Source organism: Gallus gallus, chromosome 8 (genome assembly GCF_016699485.2).
Source record: "Gallus gallus isolate bGalGal1 chromosome 8, bGalGal1.mat.broiler.GRCg7b, whole genome shotgun sequence".
Taxonomy (NCBI): domain Eukaryota; kingdom Metazoa; phylum Chordata; class Aves; order Galliformes; family Phasianidae; genus Gallus; species Gallus gallus.
In genome coordinates, this window is record NC_052539.1 from 6,692,889 (window position 1) to 6,713,875 (window position 20,987).

Consider the following 20,987-nt stretch of genomic DNA (forward strand, 5'->3'; position numbering starts at 1 on the left):
TTACAGGCACTTTTAATGATTCTAGGGGAAAATGAGAGACAGATGGCCAGTGATGAACCCAGTCCAAAGCTGCCCAGACTTGAGGGAGGGTGTCGTTTCAGCTGGAAGCATCACATCTTTGAGGTGCACGCTCAGTAGTTCCCTTCCACGCTGAACAGGAGGAAGGAATTTCCACCTGCTGGACCAGCGTAAGCCAAGACCCAAATTGAGCAAAGTATGGTTCATGGATTTACACATTATGTGATATGCACCTTCCCTTCCCCCAGCTTTGGGAAGTTTATTGCCCCCAACAAAGTATGCCGTGTGGCAGGCTGTTATGTGACAGGGGAAAATTACCCAGACTGTTCTCCAGAAGGCAAGTGAGCAAAAATTTTCCTCCAACTGGTTCAGGACAAAGTTAATGTAGGAAAGCCATTAAAATTAATGCTGGTAATCAAGGATAAAAACCAGCAGGGCTGTAACAAAATTTGGACCAGATTGAGTTTCCCAGCTGTCATGCTGCATGCTTTCTTAAAGGCAGCAGGCAGAGGGAGGGTGTAGTGTAAGGCAGGCTTGGAAAGTTCTTGTCAAGGGTGTGAGTTTGGGGGCATCTGGATTCTGGTGGCATTGGCTCCTTGGTCCGGCACTGTCTTTTTTTGTTTTTGAGGAAGCAATGTCTCTGCTTGGTCTGATGGTCCTTATGACTTGTGTTTTATTCATATCATGTTTACCTGCTTTCTTCCAGAGTCTGCCCTCAGAATTCAGGTCCTTGTCCAGGACTCTGGGAACCTGCCTGCGTGTGATTGACGGCATCACGTGAGCGTGTATGGGGCTGCATCTCATGCTGTCGGGTCAGAGATTACCTCCAAGCAGCCAATACTCAACATTCAGTCAGAAAAGATGCAAAGAAGCAGAGCCATTCCCCTCTCTGTGTCATCTGCCTCTGAGAGTGGGAGAGTGCTGGCAGAGCGCTACCGGGTCTGTACTGGTATAGAGAGGAAGGCTCAGATTTGATGATTTGTCCATTATCTGGTGGTGGATACAGCCTAACCTGGGCTCAGAGCATCCCAAGGTCTGTATCCTAGTGCAGGAACTGGCTGCTGCTGCTCTCTTCTGAATAGACAGCTTTCTCCAGCCTCACAGCATGCTAATGTAGGCCAGTCACCTTCACCACAACTCCTGGCGCAAGATATTCAGCAGACTTGATGCTTCATAGTAGGCTGAATCTGGTATAACCAAGGCAGAATTTCTACCTGCCAGTAGTGAAGTAATGCCCTGTGATTTCAAGTGACCACTGGTTTGACAGCAGTAGTGAAAGGGAAAGGCATGAATAGGCCGGATATCAGGAAAACCTTCTCAGGAGTGATGAGGCTGTGAAATGGACTGCCCAGGGAGGTGGTGGAGTCACTGTCCCTGGAGGTGTTCAAGAACTGTGGAGACGTGGCACTGAGGGACGTGGTTTAGTGAGCAATAATGGTTGATGGGTGGACAGCTGGATTAGATGGGTCCGACTAGAGGTCCTCCAATTAGAGGTCTTTTCCAGTCTAAATGATTCTATGAAAGCAGTCGACCGTTTTCTTGCAGTCTCTGAGGAGCTTGGATATGGTGTCTGAAACGAGCTAAGGAAGCCACCTAATCTCTGAGCACATCCACCTTCTGCAGCATACACCCTTCCAGCCACAAAGAGGTCCTGAGTCCCTCAGTGGCTGCAAAGAACAGCAGGTAGATGGAGCAGACAGAGATGGAGAGCATTCTTTTGTTGCTTTTTTTTTGGGGGGGGGAGTATCGTTGAAGAATCAGGGTGACAAAAATATTTTGATGGAAGTGACTATGTGAAATATCTTTTCATTTTGATTATTTGAAAAACAAAAACTGTTCATGGGTTTTAAAATTCATGTCCCCTCCGGGTTGCTTTGTTTTGTTTTGTTTCTTATTCCTTCTCCCTTATTCCTCAGAGGAAGCCATCCAAACCTACACGGTGCGTCATTTCTTGAGGAAATGCAGTGTGATCTTTTTTTCCAGTTTAACCTGGGCTGAAAAATCTTCTGGTGTTTCATTTGCCTGAGAAATCAGAAAAAAAAAGCTTGGATGAAACAGGAATCTGACTGGTTCACAGGGAACCTTCTTGGTTTTGGAGACCCATTTGGGTGGGGTAGCTGCAGGAGCTCTTTGCTGTGCAGGTTGGGGAGGAGGTGATGCCATCTTTGCCTGGGCCATACTTTGTGCCCAATGCCTTCTCCAGGGGTGAGGGGCATAAGGGGTGCAGAGCTGTGTCTTGGTTGCAGCAGGGAACTGCTACCACTGAAGTATGATTCTCAGCTTTCTGGAGTTGTGGAAAACATCTGGACAATGGTTGAAATTGGAAGAGCGAAGGGCTATCCTGGCTTTTGAGGGCATATCATGGGATGTCCCGCAGGTGGCTTGTTGGAGGTGAACCACAGAGGGAGGACTGCACTGGAGAGGCATAGAGGCTCACATGGGACGGGAGTGGTGGCAACTGCCTGTATGCCTGAAAGCAGGGCAAGCAGTGGGCTGGGGGTGGAGGAGACCACCTCCGCCTGTTGCTGCCATCTCCACGAGCTGCCAGCTCTGCCGTGTAGCTTTGCCCAGATCTGCAGTAGAGCTGCTCATCCCCAGCCCTGCCATCCCTGTGCCCCACATGCTGCCTCTCCTATAAATAGCCGGATGGGAAGCAGAGCGCAGAGCCGCCGCAGATGGCCCCCAGTTCCACGCGCACTCATGTGTGAGATCCCAGAGAGGGGCTGTCAATTCCTTGCCTACAGCCACCCATGCAACCTCATTAAGGATGGTGTCGTCTTCCTTAACCCCCATCGCCCCCTCCCTCCCCACTTCAACGTGCCTCCATTTGAGCACCCTTATTAAACGTGCACTTCTAAGCAAGGAGCGCTGACTTCCCCTTAATTGAGGCATAATAATTAGAGCATTAACACATTAGGAGAGTGAGACAGCATGTTTAGCTTTTGTGATTAATTATCTGAGGATTGTAATAAGTTGTTAAGACATTAATTACTCTGGCATGTTTATTGCTCTTTATTGCAGAACTGACACTTGGTGGAAGAGTTGCTGGTGTGCCTGGCGGTGCACCGTGAGGTGGGCTGGCCAGGGGAGACCTCTGCTCCCCCATAGACACTGAGCTGCTGCTTGGGAATGGATCTAGGGGAGCAGAAACAGCTCCTGAACCTCCAGCAGGACACCTCGGGATGGAAGTGGTGTCTGAATCTCTTAGAGTCGTAGGATTATGAAGGTTGGAATAAAACACTGAGAGCATCAGCCCATCCCCACCGTGCCCACTAAACCATGTCCCTCAATGCCGCGTTCTCCCTCATCTTGGGGCAGCCTGGGAGCTGGAAGGCTTATTTTTATGGATGGTTTCAGCTGGATTTCTCTCTTCTTTCAAACAAAGTGTTTCCTCTCGGATGGTTTGAGCCTGCCCTCATTTGGATCTTTGTTTTTGCAAATCCAAGTCAGCGTGGCTCATTGTGCCTGGATCTGAGGAGGATGGCTGTCTGTTAACGACAAGCTGAAGTTCAGCGTGTCGGCGGTGGTCAGGGAGTGAACCAGGACCCCAGTGGCCTCGCTTGGCTCTTGATCAGATGAATTTTCTTCTGGAGAGCTGGGAGGTGGGTTAGGGAAGGCTGTTGCTGTGGCAGCAGGAGTGGATCAGCCCTCTGCAGCCTGTTCTTCACACAGCAAGCTGCTCAGCGACCTGTCAGAGCTGTGCTGATCAGATGGGGGCTGAAGGCAGAGTTCAGAGCAGGAGGATGGGTGGGTCCATGTGCTGCTGTGACAGAGAAAAAAGGAAGCAGGAGGCTGCGATGGGCCTGTTCCAGCCTTCTGCTTTTCCCATGAGTTGCACAGTGCCAGAGTCTTGCTGTCCAGCTCTTTGGGTGGGGGACAGCACAGGAGAAATGGGGGGAAATGGAGTAACAGCCCCAGCCACTGGCATGGAGAATAAAACTGGGAAAATGGTGAAAGTCGAGAAGGTGAGAAAGCTGTGAGTTTTGTGTGTTTGCTGTTGGTTTGATATTGGATGGCCCCATCCCTGCCGACAGCCAAGGTCAGGCTGGATGGGCTCTGAGCACCACTAGGGCTGTGAGTGTCCCTGCTCAGTGCAGGAGGGTTGGACCAGATGGCCTCTGAGGGTCCTTTCCAGCTCAAAACGATGCTGTGGTTCCTTGGGGAGCCCTAGAGCTGAAATGTCTGGTTTCCAGCCTATGGCAGTGCCCTTGTGGCTTTGCAACACGTGCTTGTGTCTTGGGGTAGCAGCCAAGGGAGTGGGAGGGGGTCTTTAAACGTGAAGACCCTGTCCGGTTCGCCTTTCCCAAGGACAGACTGTCTCACTGTGGCTCCCACCAGCTCAATCTGCTGTCACTGTGTCACTGGCACTGGTGGCCAGGGAGCTGCACAAGGCACTGAATGCCCTCCTCGTGTGCGAGCTGGGATCCATCTTGTGTCAGCTGCCTTCAGCACCTCCGAGCCCACACTGCCTTGCTGAAGCCCAGCCTGAATATGGCATTTGCTGTCAGGTGGCTGATTTCTGCCTGCAGAATATGGAGAGCGTCAGCCTGGCATTTCCCACTTGCCTCCTAGGGACAAAGCAGGTCATGACTTCCGTGTATTATCATTAAAAAGATAATTTCCTCTAGATGTGTGCAATAAGACAATGGTGCTGACCTGTGATCCTGGCATTGCACAGCATTAATGATTTCCCTTTGCAGGTAATAAGCAGCAAATGTACACATTTTGGGGAGATCTGAATTAGTTTTTTTCCCTCCTTTTAAGACTGCTGTCTTCCTAGGCCAGACTTAATTAGCAGACCTCATTATTTCCTGAAATGTAACTTGACTTCCATTGAATGAGAATTGTTCAGTGGATGGGGAGCAGCAGAGCGGTGCTGCAATATTCATATTGTTTAAATTGCAACATTAACATTTCATGCCGCTCTTGGCATATTTTCAGGTGCGGCCCTTTAGCTCAATGCAGTGCTGTGAAAGGTTGGATCAGAACAATTAGGATACAGCGACTGGATTTCTGGATTATTATTATTATTATTTTTTTTTTAAGCAACACAAGCTTAGATTCAATGCCCATCACTCTATTTGTTTGGCAGAACAGGGATTCCAGCGCCCCTGAAGTAAATGCTTTTCTGGAATAAAGGATGTGCTGTAGCACATGCTCACCTCCTCTCTTAGCAGAGATGAAGCCCTGCAGGTACATGCAGTACGTGATTCGCAGGGCTGGAAGCACCTCCTGGGACTTGACCTTCACTAGCTAAATAGGAGAACTCCCAATAATGCTTCTGGCCACCTAGGCCACAGTCGCACACAAAAAGGCTGTTTCCCACTTTGCCCTTGTTCTTGGATGCCTCAGGCTGGAGGTGGCACTGTAGTAATGCCCAGGTCCAAGCGGATCCTACATGAGCACGTGGATTGCACTCCCTATCTCCAAACAGCCCGTGGGCCTTGGTCCTGCACAGGGGCTCCAGTGACCTTTGCTGCCTTGCCCCATAGTGTGCTTTCCAGTAGTTTTTCCTGTACTGGAGTTCAGTGTCAATGATGGGAGTTAATGTCAAGGAATCATAGAATACCTGGGTTAGAAGGAACCTTAAAGCCCACCCAGTCCCAACCCTACAGTGGGCTGGCTGCCCCTCCCCCACCAGCTTAGGCTGCCCAAGGCCCAATCCAGCCTTCCTCGAGCACCTCCAAGGATGGGACACACGTCTGGGATTGCCATGAACCAAGTGCAACACCTTGAATTTGGCCTTGGCAGTGTCAAGAACAACTCCAGCTTCCACCCTGGAACAACTTAGTTAGGGTCTCTGACTTCAGCCAACCATGCCTCCCATTTGTAACGTGTGCAGTGGGATCCATGACATCTTATCTCCCATGGATACGTAGCTTGGGTCAGGGTTCTCTGGTATCTGGTAAGCTGCTTGTGCTGAACGGAACACCTCCTCTCGTGGGTTATTTATAACATCCTGCTCTCCCACGCAGATTGTCTGGTGTCTAATAGTGGATGATGCACTACAGTTTGCAAGGTGCTAATAATCTCTCTCCTCTGTTTGACAGTCTGTTCCCATGAGATTTATAGACTCTGACTGTCCCTGAGACCTCTGCCTCTCTGTCAGATCAGGCTGAAATCTGTTCTCAGTGTCAGAAGCTGCTGCCAAGCAGGCAGGGGATGGACTGATGCGTGTGTTTTGCATCCCATAAGAACTCAAGCACAGACCTGGGGGGCGATGGGAGCTCTGATTGCCAACTTGTGGGTTCAGGAAGGTGAGCCTCCAGGAGAAGGGCCGTGCCCGCAGCCATCCTGCATGAGATGCCGTGCTGCGGGATGCTCACGGGCTGCACTTCGTGTTCCCATCGCCTGCGGTGACCATCACAAGCGGCGCAGCCCCTGTGGGAACGGCCCCTGAGGACAATAAACGAGCCAGCCCCGAGCTCCAGGCTGCTGTGAAGAATTGCCTGGCTAAAGGATAATGAATACCGCAGCAGGAGACGGAGCGTTTCTCCGAGGCCATCCATCCCCTTTATCACCCCGCTAACAAGCCCCTGAGCGACTTCAGAGAGGCTTCTGCAGAGCAGCTCAATCCCTCACCGTGCTGGCGGCTGGGTGCTGGGGGCTCTGCGGGAAGCCACAGCCCCATCCCACAGAGCAACCACCAGTGCCCTCCAGGGGTCCGTGTAGTGCCAAGGAGGGGCAGAAGAGCCAGGCATCCTTTTTTTTTCCAAGGCACTTTTGGGCCCTGCAGCACTCTTTGGAGCATTGCTTTACCCAGCTCCCAGTCTGGCAAAGATTTCTGAGGTCTGTGCGAGGCTCAGGAGGAGTTTAGTGCTGCTGGCCAGGAGGTGAGTTGGTTCTGCTTCACTTGCAGCACAGCTGAGTCTGTGCACGAGCCCGATGCAGGGCAGAGAGGGCAGGAGCGATGTGCTCTTCCTAAGAGCTAATAAAAGCTGATTCCTCCCATAGCTCCGAGCCAGTGGGAAGCATTAGTGGCTGGCTGAGTGCCTCCCACGCTGTGCAGCGTGCTGGGTGCTTGTCCTCCTGCGGAGGGAAAGGCATCTCAGCAAGAACTCAGGCATCCCTCCTAGGAGGGCAAACCAGGCGTGTAGCTGGGCAGCTGGGCATGGGAGGCGAGTGGGAGCGCGTGGCACAAAATTCCCATTTCTGAGCAAGTTCTCCTGCCTATGCTCAGGGCTTGGGGTGGGAGCGGCACACTCATGGCCTGACTGGTGTCCAAAAAGCCCCGGTGCTGAATGCCTCCATTGAGAAGCTTACGTGTACGTCAGCATCCCAAGCGTGCTGGTATGTGGTGTGCCCACCTGCCTGAGTGTGTCTGGGGCACCGCATGCAGTGTGTAGGCACTCAGCAGGGCTAATTGCCAGTAATTGGAAGGCTTCTTTTGTCTCCTCTTTCCTGCATTATTTTGCCTTCTCTTCCAGGTTTATCTATAGGAGGATGCATCTAGCACGGTCCCTGCAAGAACTTCACATCCAGTGCTGGAGGAGGAGAAGGGAAAGCAAACAGTGTTGGGTGTTCTCATCAATATAGGTGGCTGGGGGGGTGCGAGGGGGGGCAGAAAGCAGGAGAAAAGCTGAAAGCCCTTCAGGAAGGTGTATAGAGCACAGTGATGGGCAATTAGGTTGTTCCAGGAAGGACAGAAGTAGCAGAGAGCAGTGAGCTGAGTCTGAGGAGCTCTCTGATACTCAGCATCAGCTTCGACTGAGGTCGCTGGGTAGGGCTGGTTGTGTTTAATGCCTCAGTTTCCCCACGGGAGGGTTCATTTACAGCCTGAAAACATCTGGCACTTTTCCTCCTTTGGCCAGCACTGTTATGTGTTGAATTGAAGGGAAACGCAATGCATCACCCTCCTCATGGGCTGCCACTCTGCCAAGAGTAGCGGAGATTGGCCTTCCATCATGGGGGGCTGAGGTGGAAGGGACCTCCCGGAGCATGCAGCGGAGAAATACTGTCATTAGCTGAGGAAGACCTGGCAGAGATGGAGTGCTCCTTCACCTTGCCCGCCAGACCTCTGCCCTGCTTGCTGCTAACAGGACAGGGAAATGCTAACTGTGCCAGCTGCAGTGCTTGGAGTGCTGTCTGCATCCAGATGTGAGAAACAGCTGGGACAGCAAGGCTTTTACAGCCTGGTGGGGGTGGCTTTGGTCTTTTTGCTGCCTATCAACAAGCCCTTGCTGTTGGGATCAAAGAATGTTTCTCCATACTTACAGTCAATGGGTGCTGGATGATCCCCAGAGGTCCCTTCCAACCCCTACAATTCCGTGGGTCTGTGATGTCCCTGGCCATGAAGGTCCCAGGATGCAGGAGGTCTGCCTCCTGTACTTACCAGTGTAACAGGGCAGCCTTCGGGGTGGTGTAGGTTTGAAGGATGCCTCACCTGCTCCTGTCTCACAGGTTGTAGGGAAATCATTTTAATTAGCGTGACACGTCCCTTTGTGGGCAAAAAAAAAAGAAAGAAAAGAAGGAAAGCCAATAGAAACTCCGGCCATTCGGGGTATTTTTAGTTCTTTGCGAAGGACTGTTAACATCTCTCTCAGCTCCCTGAAGACTGCTTTGGCTCTGCAGTTGCCTGCGGTGCTGTGCTGACGCCAGCACACCCTGCATGAAGGTAAGCCAGCCCCCGGGGCTGCGGTTCTGGAGAGCCTCGTTGCCCCATCCTTGCTCTCGGGATGCCCACCAGGCACAGCTCTCAGAGAAGGGGTGAGAAGCTCAGACGTAGAGTTCCCACACTGAGGCATCTCCCCCCCTCCTTCCCTTTCTGAGCTGAGAGCAGCAAAATTAAAGTAAAACTCGGCTCCTGAGCCTGAACCCTTCACCTGGCTTGTTTTCCCTTTTTTTTTTTTTCTCTGACCATTTCGGTTGGCTGAGTGTCATTGCCAGCCTATTGCTTATGGAGGGAAGGAGACCTGAGAGAGGATAAATCTGGAGGCAATGAGGTTGGAGGGAGGCAAGTCATCTGCTCTGACACTTTTATAGTGGAGCGAGGCTGCTTGGGAGTGAATCTTCCTTGCAGCATATGCTGTGGGATGACGTTGCTTCCAGGGGTGGCAGTAGCCCTCCCCAAGCCTTGCTGCCCAGCCCTGTGTTCTTCCCTTGGGGCTGGGAATGCCCTGGGCTGCAGGACCACTGGGTGGGTTCTTGGCTTTGGCCATCATTCCCTTTATGGGTATTTCAGGCTTTCAGCGCTCTGAATGAAGGCAAAACTGTTGGGATGTCTCAGATGTGCCTGGTTTTGCCACCAGAAGAAGCCTTTTATGACTTCAGCCAACGGACACAGGCATTGTTTTGGACATGATGGAGCTGTTGGCTTGAGTGCGTTTCTTGTTTTGGAAATGCAGAGGGCGCAACAGGAATCACAGTGAAATCCTCCTCTAAGTTGCCCAGGAGAGTGGGTGGCCTCAAGGAAAGGTTACCCCCAGCCCTAGGAAGGCAGTTCTGCATGCTCAGTAGCGTGGTGAGGAGCTGATGGCCATGTTCCGTGCAAGGGTGGGAGCCAGGGGAGATTCCAGGTTACACTGCACTCCCTGCTCCTTTCCAATATCACTGTCAACTTGGATTTCACATGGTGGTGGTGATGCTGTGGCTGGCGTGACTGTAACAGAATGTCACTGGGAGAGGTGATGTTTTTCCCCCCATAGGGGTACTTCTTCCTTTCCCTTCCCTCTGGCTTACATGACAAACTTCAGACTCCCAGTGCCAACATCTGTGTTGCCCAAGGGCCACCACACACAGCACTGGGCATTGCTTTGTGCTGTGTCAGTGAGCAGCTCTGTGTCACCGGTGACACTCCAACACTAAGGGTTGAGTGGGTGACCAGAGGGTGACATGTGTCACTGAGACAAATCAGGGCAGTCGAGAGCTGCCGTGTTTGCCATCAAGAGGAACAATCCCTTACCATACTAGCACCTTCCTACAGCAGCATCCTGCTAAACCTGCCGGGCCATCAGGCCCCAACCTGAGGTAAATCTGGGTCTGACAGATGGACAGACGTGTGATGATGGTTAAGGCTCTCCGTGGGCTGTCTTGCCTCCTCTAAGCAGGAGCTATCAGGAAGGGAGTGTTTGGCATGCTCAGCAGCCCCATTGCCAACCTGCTGTCCTCAGGGGCAACTTCAGCAAAGCCCCTGTGCTGCTCTGTGTCCAGCTTTCATCTTCCAGCTGGGTATGGAGGAAGGCAGGAATGTGTCTGCTGCTGCCAGGCTGTGCTGGAAAATGTAGGCAGGGGACGCCTATATGCGTGCTTCAGGATCCAAGATCTTCATCTGGTGCTTGTTCTCTATTAGCCCCAATCCCCTCTTGCATCTTTTCCAGCTGATGCCTGAGCTCGTTTTTGTTTTGTTTCCCTTTCTCCCTCACCTTATGAAAAATGGCTTTGCCATCTGCATCTGTCAGGAGTCTGTGGAGCCGGGCCCACGGCTCAGTGAGTCTACAAACGTGTGGTTGGATTGTGGGCCCCACTGACAGGCTGGAGCCGAATACCAATGTGCAGGAGGATGAGTGCACTCCCTTCTCTGCTGCTGGTGCCTCTGCTGGTTGTTTTTTTTTCCTATCCAACGGAGGTGTGAGAATTGCCTCTGGGAGCAATGCTTCCTTCTGCTCCTGTTCCGCCTTGCCAAGGTTAGGTTCTCTGTTATCCATCATCAGATGAGGCCTCGCCTCACTCCTGCATCTCAGCTGCTGATGGGAGGGCTGGGGAAGGGGAAATGTTCCACTCTGCCTCCCCGGCCATCCCTTCCCCTCTCTTTTTGCATCTCACCCACAGGTGCAGTGCAAGGCAGCAGGTAGGCTCGGGCCCAAGGACACTTAGAATCACAGAACCATGGAACATCCCAAGTAGGAAGGGATCACCAAGACCCAACTCCTGGCTCCGCACAGGACCACCTAAAACTCAGACCCTGTGTCTGAGAGCGTTATCAAGATGCTTCATGAACTCCTGCTGCTCGGTGCTGTGCCCACTGCCCTGGGCAACCTGTTCCATGCTTCACTGCCCTCTGGTGCAGAACCTATTCCTGATACCCAACCTGAACATGATGTTTCCTTTGCTTGCTGGTACCAAGTGGCTCTGGAGAGAGTGGAGACTGAGGTAGATGAAGATGAGGTAGATGATCTGTCCAACCATACATTCCTGCTTTAAAATGTGATTTTGTATGGAAGCTTTTGGCCAAGTTGAGTCAGAGCCCAGGTAAGATGTGACAGCACCAAGTGCTCCTGCACATCTTAGCCTCACTATAACTCTGTGAGGTCACACAGCTGTCCACAGGAGGTGACAACCTGCCTCGGCCCCACTAGCTTTGCCCACCCCCTCTCTGCCTATTGGGTTTCCTGCAGTTTGCTACATGAGCCACTTCCCCATCCTTGCTGTGCTGACACATGTAGAGCCAGGTGGGCTCAGAGGAGTGGGCAGAAGATGAAAGGAATCTCTCCATGCTCTTGCCACAGCTCTCTGGTCAAGGAGGAGAAGCTTCTAGGAGGGTGGCCCCCTGCTTTGGCAGGAGGAGAGAGCCAGCAGCTTGAGCTGAGTTGGTTTTCCAACAAGCAGATGGATGTTCAGCAGGAGCCCACGGAAACCTTCTAGCTTCAGGCTAGCTGCGAGCCCTGCAAACCACAGCATTGTGCTGATGCAAAGAAAGCATCGCTCTACTGCTGCTCAGTCTGAATTACCTCTCTGGGGGGCAGCGTCCATCCCCTGTGTCTGTGCTCTGCATCTGGCTGGGCAAGGCCGTGCAAGGAGGGAGGAAGGCAGCAATGGCAGCCTCTTCCCACATCTCCACGCCGCGGGGCTCTTGGCGAGCTAGCGCAGTCTGCTCTGCAGGCTCTGAGTGCTCCTGCAGGTGGGAGCCAATTTGTCTGCATTCCTGCCCAGGTGCCATCTGCTGTAGGATTGCCTGCGCGAGGATGAGCACGATGGGGATGGCAAAGGGGTGGTGGGAGAGAGGAGCCTCAGCTTTCCCTGGATAACTTCAGCACTTCTTGAAGCCTTCGCGGCGGGGAAGTCGCAGCCTGTCATTTGCTGTTCCTGGAGTGTGATGGGGAGCTGAGGCATTGCTAATGGCAAGCTATCATTTTAATGCTAATTTCCCAGCATTAGATCAGGACGGGGGAGGCACAGCCTTCGAGGAGGGAAGTCATTAGCAGATGGAGAGGGGGGGATGTGTGAGGCTTGTTCTGCACCCAAGAATGGACTTCCAGGAGGTGGATGATTAACCACCACTGGGAAGATGGGGAGCAGATGCTGGGTCAGTCCCTGGTGGCTGTGGGAGGGACGTTTTCTTCCAAGGCTCCTTCCTGCATGGGTTGCCTGAGTTCCTCAGGCTTTGGGCGAGATTTGAAGTCTGCAGTTAGTCCTTGGTGCCTGGTGGCTGTGGGGTGCTCAGAGCAGTGGCAGGACTGTGCTGGTGGCGTGGTTGTCCTTTAATGAAGGAGCCAACTCTTACCAGGATTGGGTTTAGCTTCTCCTTTTATGAAAGTTCCCAAATGTAGAAGCGTGGATATCCACATTCATAGGTTCATATAATCATTTGAGTTGGAAGGGACCCTTAAAGGCCATCTGGCCCAGCTTCTCAGCACAGAACAGGGACACATACTGCTCCATCAGGTGCTCAGAGCGCTGTCCAACCTGACCTGGGGTTTCTGCATTTACGGGGCTTCCACCACTTCTCTGGGCAATATTGGTTGATTTCAAAGAAGAGTAGTTATGGTCCTGCTGGGCTGGCTGCTGCAAAGCAATAGTGCTGCCCAGCCTGGTGCTGCTTTCCCAGGTCACCAATGCCTTGTGCCCAAGCGGGGTACAAATGCCACCTGGGGCTTGTGGGCTCCCCATCCCATCTCTTCTTATCTCCACATATTGGCAGGAGGCATGTTAAACCCATGACCCATTCTCAGTGGTTGCCCAATGACTCAACGCCAATTGCAGGAGGTTTGCTTCATGCACATGTGGGATGTGGGTGGAAGGTTCCCTGTTGGTCTCTTGATGATTGAGTCTGTGTAAGGGAGTCTGGCTCTGCCTGAGCACAGCTGGAGGTAGGATCCCACTCCTTGTTCTTGTGCTGGAATGTTGAGTGGGAAGGATTTGGTGAGGCACTGGCACAGGCTGCCCAGGGAAGTGATGGTGTCACTGTCCCTGGAGGTGTTCAAGACCCGTGGAGGTATAGCACTGAGGGATGTGGGCAGTGGGCATAGTGGGGTGGGTTAATGATTGGTCTAGATGATCTTAGTAGCCTCTCCCAACCTCTAGAATCCTAAGAACAGACAGACCCCATGCCTACAGCTACCTCTTGTCATAAAAACAAGCTCAGCTGCCCCAAACCATTTATCTGCCCTTTCCCGAGCTGGAAGTTCTCTCATACAACCTCATGGTTCATCTCCTTGATCTGTGTTTACCAAATGGAAAAGCAGTTGTGCTGCTTCCCAGCCTAGTGTAGGTGCCTGGGAGCTCGTGTGAAGTTTGAGGGGAGGTGGGTGGTTGTAGTGGACTGTAGGGCCTGCTTGGGACTGTGTTGGCAGCAGTCAGGAGCTCCTCTGTCATTTCTAGATCTGCTTGGAACATCTCCAGCTAGATCAGATAGATTCGGTCCAGCCTGACCTTGAATGTCTCCAGGGATGGGACATCTTGGGACTAAAGGAAAACAAACTCAGAGGCTGTGCCTGGCTGAGAGGGAGCTGGCTGCCTCCTGGTGAGGGCTGGCAGTGTATTAAGGCAGGGGCATATTTGTCTCCTTGTTCTCAGCATGGCAGATCTCCTGAAGACCCACCAGCCTGTGCTGATTTAGACCATTAGATTTATCATTTCAAACACGTGTGGGTTTTCAAGACCATTTAAGAACCATTCTGGCATCTGGCAGGGAAGCGATGGAGGAACAAAACCAGCCATGATAAAGGGAAAGAAAACCAGCAACTGGTTAAGAGAGAGGAAGCCAGGAGGAGAGCATCCTGCCAGGAGGACATCAGCACAAGTTGCTTTAGCGCAGCAGCATTGCTCTGTGCTATTCCCAACTATCAGATCTGCCCCAGGGGAGAGCATGACTCACTGTTTTTAGGGAGCAATTTGCAGCCGAAGAATGGCTCCTGTCTTGTCTAGAGCTTCTCCCTGCCTTGGGCACAGAGACAGAGCAAAAGCGAAGAGCTGTTTTATCCTAGCCCAGGAGAAGCAAACAAGTGGCTAAGCGAGGAAATCAGCGCCTTATGTGTGTCCAGGAATAATATAATCAAGCCGTTTTGGGGGAGAAAAATAAAATCAGTAATGTTGCTTTTCCCAGTTCATCACTCTGAATAATGAGCCTACAAGCTGGCTGGGGAGCTCCCAAGGGACACCTGTGTGCAGGAGATGGACACAACACGCATCTTGGATGGGCCAATAGCTGGAGTGCTTTCTCTCTCTAATTTTCTACATCAGTGAGAACACAGAGCAGCACCATCCATCATCGTCAGAGCCATCCTGAGAAGGCACCTCCTGCCTCTCCATCGAGGGACGCTGCACCTCTGTGTCCTGCACGAGGCCGCAGGTGTTGCAACACATGGTGTTGCAGTATGTCTGCTTGGAGCAGCCAAGGGTCAGAGAATCATTTAGGTTGGAAAAGACTATGGAGATCATCTATCCCAACCACAACCTGGAGCTCTCTTCCAGGCACGGTCTCCTGCTTGTATCAACCCTGCTCCAGTGTTGTGCAGCTCTTGCTGGCTTCTGTAGTAGCTGCTTTGTTTACTTCCACAGTGCCTGCCCTTTAGGTAATGAGCTATAATTCATCCTGCTTTACACAGTGCTCAGAGGTACCTGGAGCAAGAAAGGTGTGCCATTACAAGCACCTCTCTGGAGCAGAGGTTGCTGATATCCCGGAGCTGTACAATGGGGAGGCAATGGGGGAGGTGGAAAAGGGGAACATTTCCCATCCTCCAGGGTGAAGGTGCAGTCTGGGAGGCAGCATGCAGGTGCAGATGGAAGGCAGTGACAGGCAGACAGGGTGCAGGGATGAAAGATAGATATTTTTTTTCAACCTGCTTTCCTCTCTTTCCCTGCTTTATAACCTGCTTTTATAGAGACTGCACGAGGAACACACTTTTTTATTAGCAGCTTGGGAGTGGAGAGTAATAAAGATTAATTTTTTAAATAATTCCTTGCATTATCTTTTAATTTCCTGTGGCAGGGTTTGACTTTTAAATCTGCAGACGGAGTTAACCACTCGTGTGCTCATTGCTTTGAGAGCAGCAGCCAAAGAACTGTGAGGCTGGGGAGTCTGGGAGGGATCCCAAAGCCAAGCCTGGAGGTTCAGCCTCTCCTGAGTTGGCTATAGCCACATCTGCCCATGGCTATAAAGACTGGCCAAGATTAGCAGCACTGGGCAACAGCTCTCTGCCAGGAAGGTGCAGATGTAACCCATCCAGTGGCTCGTGAGCTCTGTTTTGCTTTGGCATCATTGTTGAATATACTCTTAGGAAGGAGAAGGAAGAAACCCAGTGCTCTCCTCTGCTGCTGTGGGTGATGAATCCTTGCTGGACTCCTTTGAGTTGGAAGGGACATTTAAAGGTCATCTGGTCCATTTCTCCTGCAACGAACAGGGATGTCTACAGCTCGATCAGGTGCTCAGAGCCCCACCCAGCCTGACCTTCGTAGAATCATTAAGGTTGGAAGAGACCTCTCCAAGATCCCCAAGCCCAACCCCAGCCCACCATGCCCACTGCCCACATCTGTCAGTGCCACATCACCATGGTTCTGGAGCACCCCCAGGGGTGGTAACCCCACCACCTTCCTGGGCAGCCCATTCCAATGCCTCACTGCTCTTTCTGAGAATAAATTGTTCCTAACATCCAACCTTAGAACCCCAGTCTGTCCTTGTGTGAAGCCCAGCTGCCCCATGCCAGGCTGTGTGCTGCTGGGCAGAACTGTCCCCAAGGCTGGGTTTGCGGACTCTCCAGTATGGGGATGGGACTGACGCTGCAGGCAGCACTCCTGCCCGGCACCAGGCATCCTTCCTAGCAATAATTACGGCTCACATCCTGGCTTAGTGCTTTGGTAGCAGCCTGAGATCTTGTCCTTCTGGCCAGGTTCCATCCGACTGGGTGCTCTGGAGGCCAAGGGAACATCAAAAGCTTTGGTACATGTGGCTTGGGCACAGTTTTGGTGAGAAAATGCATTCCTCATCCCTCTTTTTGGATTCTTTATTTATTCAAGCCTTTATACAGCAAGTTACCCCCTACTCTGTCAGCAGAAGACAGAAGAGCCTTATGGACGCTCCTCATCTGCATCCCATGGCCACCCCACCTGGCTGGGTCTCAGCGTGTCCCACCACGACTCCCATTGCAGTGCAGAGCCCTGCCTGCTCTCTTGGGATGGCTGCTTTTGGGCTTGCAGGCTGTTTCACAGGGACTCATCAGCGTGTCCTTGTCCTGGAGATAGCAGCAGAAAAGGCAGAAACAGGGTGGTCACCCACAGGGGGAAACTGAGGCACAAAGAGGTGCTGTGATGCCCACGCAGGGCATGCGTGCATCCCTCCCTCTGCATGCAGAGCGCCAGGAAAAGAGAAGGGTCATTCCCACCTGTCAATAGCTGCCCGAAAGCAGAGACCTCATCCCTTGGTAGTGGCTCTTCTTTTATTTCTTCTTCTTCTGAAGTCACATGGAGAAAAATGGAAATAAAGAGCAGCAGGGAGAGAGCTGTTAAAAAGCTTAAAGCTGTCACAGGGCATTGGTTAGTTTATGTGCAGTGAAGTATACAAACAAGTTTTCAGCTTGTTGGTTGGAGCCAAGGAGCTTTTTTTGTGTGTGTGTGATAAATATGTTTTATGGGTCTTTTATGGGATTTTTTAAAATGGCTGTCCCAATAAATTATTTACCGAGGTAATAAAAGATCAAGGAAATTGTTCCAACCGTATCACCGAGCATCTTAAATCCTGGAGTTTTACTGGGGTGCGAGGACCCCCTGAGTTCCCCTGGCCCTATAAAACCAGCTGGGGCGCGCTGCTTTCCTCCTGCATGAACACTGAGGGCAGCCCTGAGAGCATCCCCGTGGGCTCCTTGGGCACCTGGTGCCACGTGCAAGCCAGCAAGAGTGGCGAAGAGCAGCCCAACGTAGTCATAGCAGAGGTGAAATAAAACGTGATGGTGTTCTGGTGATGGAAATGCATCTTTTTTAGGGCATAGCGTCAGGCTTTAAGGGGCTCGTTGCTCTTCCTCCCTGCTCCTCGCGGGGGATGGAGGAAGGCAAGGGCTGGGATCTCGTTGCCAAGGGGTCCTTGGCTGCATCCCAGGCGTGCTGTGCTAACAGGGATCAGCGTCACCCCCTGGTAGGGCTCAGAGCATCCCGTTGTCAGGGCTGCGGCGGAGTGAGATGCATCCCCATGATGTCAGTTGGTCATAAATTAATGCAGACTGGATTCGAGATGCAATTTCTGAGGCTTGAAAGAGATGGTGCTGGAGTGGCCTTCAAAAGAGATCGTGGGTGGGAGGGGACATCCGCCGCTTCAAGATCGTTCTCAATATTCATAGGAAGGATTATTCATTCAGAAGCTTTCCAGAAGGGAGAGTCCTTGGATATCTGGTGCGTTGAAGTGGGACCAGGCTGATCTTTGCTGTGCTGCCTTTATGTCAACCTTATTTTTCTCAATGGTGGTTATACTGCAGGGTCCTTACTGTGCCCCACAGGGAGCTGGGGAGGACCTGGGCTCCCAGTGCTACATCTGGGGGTGGGGTCCAGTGATGTCCTCCTTGGAGAGGCTGAGAGCTGGGCATGCATGCAGGCTTTCCACCCAGGGGGCAGCAGTTGGTACAGTGCTTTACATTTGCCTTTAACGAGAAGAAAAAAAGTCACGTTTCTCCACATCCTTCTTAATTGCAAGCATGTCCTGCCAGCTTGGTGATGGATACTCTGTGTTTAAATACCGAGGTGGCCAGCACGGGGCAGGCATGAGAAGTCCAGAGGATGCGCAGGGCAGCTCAGCATCTCCACTTGCTACAGACAAGGCAGAGCAACTCCACTGGCTCCGGTGGCATTTCATCCTGGCTCACCTCCTCGGAATGGGAATTGGTAATTGAAAAGGATGGGTCTCTTGCCAGCAGTGCTGCGTTCCCTTGGCAGCTGGAGCTGGAGAAGAAAGAGATGGGCTGGGGTCGGGCATCTGTATCAGAGTGTGAGCATCTCCAGGATCCCACATCCATCTCCAGGATCCCACATACATCTCTGGGGTCCCGCATCCATCTCCAGGATCCCACATACATCTCCATGGTCCCACATCCATCTCTGGGGTCCAACATTCATCTCCGGGATCCCACATCCATCTCCAGGATCCCACATACATCTTCAGGATCCCACATGTATCTCCAGGGTCCCACATCCATCTCTGGGATCCCAAATGCATCTTTGGGATCCCACATCCATCTCTGAAGTCCAACATTCATCTCCAGGATCCCACATCCATCTCCAGCATCCCACATCCATCTCCAGGATCCCAAACGCATCTCTGGGATCCCAACTATCTCTAGGATTCCAACCATCTCCAGGATCCCAAATGCATCTCTGGGTTCTCCCATTCATCACCAGGATCCCAAATGCATCTTCGAGATCCCCACCATCTCCAGGATCCTACATCCATCTGTGGGGTTCCAAATCCATCTCCAGGATACCAAATGCATCTTCGAGATCCCCACCATCTCCAGGATCCCAAATCCATCTCTGGGTTCTCACATCCATCTCCAGGATCCCAAATGCATCTTTGAGATCCCCACCATCTCCAGGATCCCAAATGCATCTTCGAGATCCCCACCATCTCCAGGATCCTAAATGCATCTCTGGGGTTCCACATGCATCTCCAGGATCCCAAACCCATGGCCACTATCCCACAGCACGTGGGATCCCCCTGGGGGGGCTGCAGCTGTGGCTGCGTGCCCGCTGTTGTACAAAGCCGGCTGTGCCATTAGCCGAGGGAGGAAATAAAATAGCGAGGGCTCCAAATGGATCCCAGAGGGATTCCCTGTAGCAATTAGGTTTATACTTGGAAACATATTTCCAATCTTTACAGCCTGTTCTCTGTGTTTGAAATAATTTTCTACCCAATAAACCTTAGTAGCCCCCAAACATAATTTCAGCGATGCATTAATTAACAACAAGCGACCTGCTGGTTCAAAAGCGGAGCGAAAACCAACACGTATATTAGGCAGGAGCCGTATTTCTGAGCCACTCACGGGGGCAGTGTGTGAACACAGTGCTTTATATAGGAGATTACCTAAGGGCTAGGAGCATAGGGCAGCCTGCTCGCTGCTGACCCGCACCTTCTGCATGGGGTAAGCGGGGATCTGAGTGGAGACAGCGCTCTCTTCCCCAGGGAAATAGGAGAGCATCAGCCGTGTGGGGCTATGTGCTCCCCCAGGCCCTAATGCAGCCCCAGGTCCCTGTAGGGGGCTATGGGACATGAGTCCAGTGAAGCCCAGGGTGAGCTGAGCCTGTAATCTCCTGCTTCCTAACAGATGGGAGGCAGTACTACAGGCTGCCGCTGCCGGGCTTTTTGGCTATCGCTGGCTCATCCTGCTTTATCTGTTGCATGGGAAATATCCCACATAAAGCAAAGCAAAGCTGCAAAGCTGCTGTAATCCTCCCTAAAGCCACGCTGCCCCTCAGTGCGAATATTGCATTAGATGATATGCTTATTAAACTTGTTCAACACCAGTTCTACTTCCAGCCAGTGCCAATAGTCTTCAAGCTCTGTGAATGTAATAATTGCACCGTGGCATCCTTGATCCAGATTTGGGGCGGTAATTGTTCACACTTGCTCCAAGCTGTTTGATCCATAGGAGGTGCAGTGATGGGAGTGGGTGGTAGGAGCCACATCCCTTGTACATCTGGGCTATTGCCATACCCTGGGGACACCCAACACAGTACATTCTGGATTCTGCTGGCATACCAAAGGATGGTGTAGTGGAAATGCTAAGGCTTGAAACAATGACGGAGCACCTGGTGGGAAGGCAGGGCCAACCCAGGGGAGCTCAGGTGAATGCAATGAACCTGAGTGACCAGAAGCTGTGGAGCCAGGATCCACCCCTTCCCAGCCCTCATTTAAGGGTTGTCAGAGGAGGCAAGAATATCTTGCTGGGGATCCCTGTCTACCTGAGGCTTTCTGAGGGTAAACGCCTTCTTTCCTTTGTTTCTGTGCTTGTGGCTACTGCATTTGGGCTTATCCTAGCTTGCTGCAGCCTGGGACCTTGCTACTCTGCTGTTATTGCTGCACTTTCCATTGTCTTACAGCACATTACAGATGGGAACTTTGTGGTCAGAGACAGACAAGAGGAGAGAAGCCCTGGGAAGGAGATTGGTGTGGCTCACTCTTGTCTATGGCACTGCTGGTTCTGGGCTGGATTTGCACCTGGTTGGCCAGGCCTTGTGCTGGGGTCATGGTTGTCACTTTGCCCCTGGCTCCTTGGCTCAGGCATAAAGCTGAATTAACTTCAGTCAATTATATGAAGCTTCTATGCTATATGAAGCTCTCTCCTATCGATTCCACTTAAATCCTTCAGGGGGAAAAAGGTGCAATTTTAAATTTAGCACAATTGCAAAAGGTGGCTATTTTATCGATCTCTGTGGTATCTCTATGAATTGCAGCAGCCCTTTCCTGGAGGAATCAACTCTGATTTTGCACAAGCTGGGATTGCTCTGGGCAACCCCTTTTTGAGCCCAGCCCCACAAAGTATTCAGGCACAGACCTCCAACCTCACCAGGTGGGAGAGGGGCTGGCGGTGGGCTCCCATCCTACACCTCATCCCCCAGCCTGTCAGGGCATGCAGTGGCTGGCTCTGTTAGCATTACACTGATGTAAATTTAAATCCTTCTGCTGCTCTCTCTGCTCGCAGCCCCGTGTTTTCAGGAAGAAAGAGAATGGGGAACAACTTTTTTAATGAAGTACAGCATTTAAATTCTCTTTATATTTAGTCCTATCCAGAGCTCTTTATCCAAATGAAGCAGAAAGCGTTTACAGCTGTATTTTC

General features: G+C 51.8%; 1 long non-coding RNA gene across 9 annotated transcripts in view; it reads left to right on the forward strand.

The window, feature by feature from the left end:
- Positions 1–11,943, forward strand: part of LOC101751179 — a 41,313-nt gene extending 29,370 nt beyond the window's left edge. For 7 of the 9 annotated variants that reach the window (XR_005861897.2, XR_005861901.2, XR_005861896.2 and 4 more), the window contains one exon: positions 725–11,943. This is a non-coding gene — a long non-coding RNA (uncharacterized LOC101751179). The remainder of the gene's footprint in view (positions 1–724) is intronic. The other 2 variants (XR_005861898.2, XR_003076466.3) reach the window with 2 other exon arrangements.
- The last annotated feature ends 9,044 nt before the right edge of the window (positions 11,944–20,987 follow it).